A 4,075-nucleotide genomic window follows, 5' to 3' on the forward strand; every position below is an offset into this window, starting at 1 on the left:
CTCTCCTTGTCTCTCTTCTCAACTAATCCAATTACATGATCACCTGTTAAAGGCCATTAGAGAGGTGGCCAGTCTCTTAATTCACAGAAATGCTTTGGCCATTCGGCTGTGGTTGAATCCCGTTTCCCTTCTGGGATTGAAGCATTCTCCTCAAATGGCGGCTACTTCCACCAGCTTGACCCTGGAGCTGAGCGTGAGGAACAAGATGTAGCTGTTACCGCTCACCATGGGTCCTCTGGCTGCTTTCTTCTTTGCTGCCACTCCTCATGGGCTCCCCCTGGAGCCCATCATGAATTGTTCCCCTTCCCTGGAAAATGGGGCCTTCCCTTCTCTGCCAGCACTAACTGCCACCACCCTCTCCCCCAAGCTGGCAAGAGTTCTGGGAGTCCCATGCAAGGGCTGTTGCCCTGGATCTTACCCATCGTTTTTTCCTCTACCTGGCCTGCCACTCACAATACACAGAGCCTGGAGCAGAAGCCACCTTTTCTGGCCATTTTGCTGAGCTTTTCCTGCAGCACTTCGAAGCTGAGGTGGCCCAGGCCTTGGGCTCACTCTCCCTAACTGTCTTAGTCCCATTGAGCCTTGTTGTGGAGACTATATCACCACGTGACTTGTCCCTTGCCAGCTGCAGGGTGGGCAGGGTCCTGGCTGCATTAGGCCCACCTCTATCTTCTGAGAACCTAGCTGTCCCCCTACCTTCCCCAGTCTCTTCCTCTTTTACAATGTCCTCAAAGCTGCAAGAAATGTTTTTCCCTCCATTCAGTAGGTCACTCAGTCAGAGTTCTGTATGAGGCAGTGACAAGGGGCCATTGACACTTCCTCCCTAGCTCGCCCTTTGGAGACCACACCAGGCCCTCCAGTCCTAGGTGGAAACAGCAACTCCAACTCCTCTGGTGGTGCTGGGACAGTTGGTAGGGGGTTGGCTAGTGATGGTGCATCCCCTGGGGAGAGATGGACTCACCACTTTGAAAGGCTGCGACTGAGTCATGGAGAGGAACCTTGTAAGACAAAGCTGAAATTGTACAGAGGGAAGAGTTGCTCAGTTTTATGGGGGATGAAGAAGCTGCCCCTGATTCAGCAGGAGTGGAGAACAGTCATAGAGGAGGGGCAGCTGGACTGATCTCAGGGAGAAGAGGGCAGCCTCATTGGGAGAAGTGTTGCCTCCTCTCCAAAGTGAAAGAGTGTAGTAGGAGCTGTGGGCCTCTTCCCACAGCCCGGCTCATGGCTGTCTAGTTAGCTTATGTCCCGAAATAACAACACATGTATTGTATTTTTTTAAACACTGTTTGACCCATTTTTATTTATGTGTGTAGCACCCCAAGGAGTGCTTATCGGGAAGATTTTAGCCTACGTCTATCCTGGGTCGGAGCTTTATCGCGTCTGCTCTGGAAAGAGAAGGCGGAGGAAGTCACTTGGAGTTCTTCATACCACCTAAGCTATCCGTCCTCAATTCTGCATTCCCTGTTCTACTATCAGTGATGTCCACAAAGCCACGGCCCTAGAGATGCCTGACAGGGAGAACACGTTTTTGGTTATGGTAGAATACTTTACTTCAGAGCACATTTTGGAGACAACTGATGCACTTCATGTGAAAGTTGACATCCAGGAGTGCATAAGCCCAGGACCCTGCCCTGCTATCAGCCCCTGTCCCATGACCGTTCCCCTGGCCCCTGGGACCTCCTTCCTCACAAGGAATAATGCAGAAAGCATGGAGTTGCCCTGCCTGAATCATTGAGAGTCTGCCCAGCCAGGATCTGCTGCTGGGACCCAGCAAGAATAATGACCACCTGCTGCAGGGGACTGATGGAGGCCTTTTCAACCAGCCATCAGCATCCTTTCCCCCTTGTTCTGCCTCCATTGCTGCCTCCCATTTAGACTCAATGGAACTGCATCCTCCTGAGTTGCCCCTTGCATTCCTATTGAGGAGGAGCCCCCAGCAGGGACAGTTCATCCCCTCTCAACCTCCTCCCCTCCCCTCGATACTCCAGAAGCAGCGACAGGGTCATCGCTGTTCCAGGGAGAGTCAGAGGGCACTGAGAGGGATCAGCCCTCTCAGGATATCCTTGGTTCCATGCATGCTCTCTCAACTCAAGGCTGTCCAGTTAGTGCTGGAAGGAGGCACTGGCTCCCATGGTGTCTTCCTGGTATATCACAGTAAGACAAGATGTGGTGAATATGTGCTCACTTTCAACTTCCAGGGCAGGGCCTAGCACTTGCATTTGTCACTGAACGAGGAGGGTCATTGTCGGGTCTCACATCTGTGGTTCCAGTCTATACTTGATATGCTTGAGCTCTTCCGGGTGCATCTCACCCCTGTACAGTCTGGAGGCTCCAGTGATATTGTCCTTGTTAGCCATGTACCCTCCCAGCGGCAGCAGGGCCAGGAGCAGACTAGGAACCTTACAGGGGTGTATGAGGGGCGGCTAATGCTACCCCAGCTCTTGTTATTTTGAGTAAGTACTCAGACAATGAGTCATGAAGCTTCAAACCCATTATGACTGGATCTCCCTGTTGAAGGCAGTCCTTGACCCCTCAGTTTTCCTCCAATGGCGCTCTGCTTATGATGATGCAGCAGAGACCCAAGCCCATATAAATTTGCAAATTTGACTTAATGTCACCTTTGATCTGCCTACTGGTCATGGACAATACATTGATCCTGTATAATAATCCATGATTGACTGCATGCCTATTTCCAACAAGTGTCCAACTTAGCCTTCCAGGCCCTCAAAGTTTGTATGCTCCAGGACAGTGTAGGCTATTTCCACAATCTTGTCCAGCAGGCTGAGGAACCATTTTCTGAATTTTTGACCCATGTCACCAACGCTGTTAAAAAATACCTATCTGACCCTACTAAGGGTATCCTTATTCAACAGCTAAACTGGGAGAGACTCAACACCGTCATCCGTAATGCCATCACACCTGTTAAAAATGAAGATATTCATAAGTGGGTGTTGAGCACCCATGATATTGACATTGAACGGGCCCATTTTTGATGAAGAAGCTAAAAGTATACAATTAAAAAAAAGAAAGCATCTTCAGCAAATGGTGCTGACATAACTGGATATCAACATGTAGAAGAATGAAAATAGATTCATATCTATCACCATGCAAGAAACTCAAGTCCAAAATGGATCAAAGACCTCAACATAAGTCCAGCCACACTGAGCCTCATTATAGAGAAAATGGAAGTAGCTTTGAACACATGGGAGCAGGAGATAACTTCCTAAATATAACACCAGTAGCACAGACACTGAGAGCAACAATAAATAGATAGGACCTCCTGAAAACTGAGAAGCTTATGCAAGGCAAAACACACAGTCAATAAGAAAAAAAAATGGTAGCCAGCTGAATGGGAAAAGATCTTCCAAACTCACATATGACAGAGGACTGATCTCCAAAATATTTAAAGAACTCTAGAAACTAGACCAATCAAAGTACCAAATAATCCAATTTAAAAATGGGGTACAGATCTAAACAGAGAATTCTCAACAGAAGAATCTCAAATAGCCAAAAGATGCTTAAGGAAATGTTCAACATCCTTAGCCATCAGGGAAATGCAAATAAAAACTATTCTGAGATACCAACTTAACACCTGTCAGAATGGCTAAGATAAAAAACATCCATGATAGCTTATGCTGGAGAGAATGCAGAGTAAGGGAAACACTCATCCATTGCTGGTGGGACTGCAAATTTGTACAGCCACTTTGGAAATCAGGATGAAGGTTTCTCAGAAAATTGGGAATCAATCTACCTCTCTACCTCAAGACCCAGAAATACCACTCTTGGGCATATACCCAAAGGATGCATGCTCATACCACAAGAACATTTGCTCAGCTATGTTCATAGCAGCATTATTCATAATAGCCAGAACCTAGAAACAACCTAGATGCCCAGGATAAATGGATAAAGAAAATGTAGTACATTTACACAATGGAGTACTACTCAGCTGTAAAAAACAATGACATCTTGCAATTTGCAGGCAAATGGATGGAACTAGATAAAATCATCCTGAGTGATGTAACCCAGACCCAGAAAGACAAACATGGTATGTACTCACCCAGAAGTGGGTATTAGG

At 47.2% G+C, this 4,075-nt stretch overlaps 1 pseudogene; it reads left to right on the forward strand.

Moving 5' to 3' along the window:
- The first annotated feature begins 289 nt into the window (after positions 1-289).
- Positions 290-2,453, forward strand: LOC130888400 (SH2B adapter protein 1-like; annotated as a pseudogene).
- Positions 2,454-4,075: the final 1,622 nt, after the last annotated feature.

Source organism: Chionomys nivalis, chromosome 17, assembly GCF_950005125.1.
Source record: "Chionomys nivalis chromosome 17, mChiNiv1.1, whole genome shotgun sequence".
Lineage (NCBI taxonomy): Eukaryota > Metazoa > Chordata > Mammalia > Rodentia > Cricetidae > Chionomys > Chionomys nivalis.